The sequence below is a fragment of the Palaemon carinicauda genome, chromosome 10 (assembly GCF_036898095.1).
Source record: "Palaemon carinicauda isolate YSFRI2023 chromosome 10, ASM3689809v2, whole genome shotgun sequence".
Taxonomy (NCBI): Eukaryota; Metazoa; Arthropoda; class Malacostraca; order Decapoda; family Palaemonidae; genus Palaemon; species Palaemon carinicauda.
Genome location: NC_090734.1, coordinates 3,460,302 through 3,461,141, shown reverse-complemented (window position 1 = coordinate 3,461,141; position 840 = coordinate 3,460,302).

Below are 840 nucleotides of genomic sequence, written 5' to 3'. Positions count from 1 at the left end.
GCTTGGAGAGAATCCAAAAGATGGACTCTCTTCCACTAGCTTGCTTCAGGAGGTCATTGACCGCTTCGAGACAGAAGATGATCTTGCAGCACTAGGAGCCCAGCCTCTTACTGATCCAACTGACGAGCCACTCGAGGCCTCTGAGCCAGTCATCATCACCACCCAGCCATCTAGTCCCTTGATGAGCCAGTCAGCATCTTCACCTAGCCACCCCAGGATCACTTAGTTCAGCACCGCATATTGCATCAAGACAACAAGAAATTTCAAAGAACTGCAAGAGGACCAGAAAGGGTAAAGTGTGCCAGGCCGAACGTATGGTTAAATGTAGTAGGATCGACTTAGAAACCGGGGAAATAGGGGACAATGTCGCTGTCCCAGCTCCACATGTTGACTGGGGAAGGGAGGATCCAAGAAATCTTCTAGGAATCAACATGGAAGAAAATGAAAATAACTTATAAACTATTGGGGTAAAGTCAGTGATACTAAGGACTAAATTCATAAGGTTTGAATTCAACTTGTGCCCCCAACGATTGTTGATGAAATCAAACAAGAACAGCAAGTATCTCTTCGTGAGGCACTGAAGAAAGGCCCTTCTGTCTAATTGTACATTTAATGAAAGAAGAAAAACTATATGGTTTTAAAAGATATGTTGTTACAGAATTGTTGCTACTAAAATACCCTAGAAATATACAATATATCGGCAAATATATACTATTTAACTTAAAATCCTGCCCTTGTAAATAAAAAAGAAAAGCATAGCTACTAAAATGCCCTAAGCATATACTACATACAAGCAAATTTACACTATTGACCTAAAATTCATATGAACTAGTCATTTCA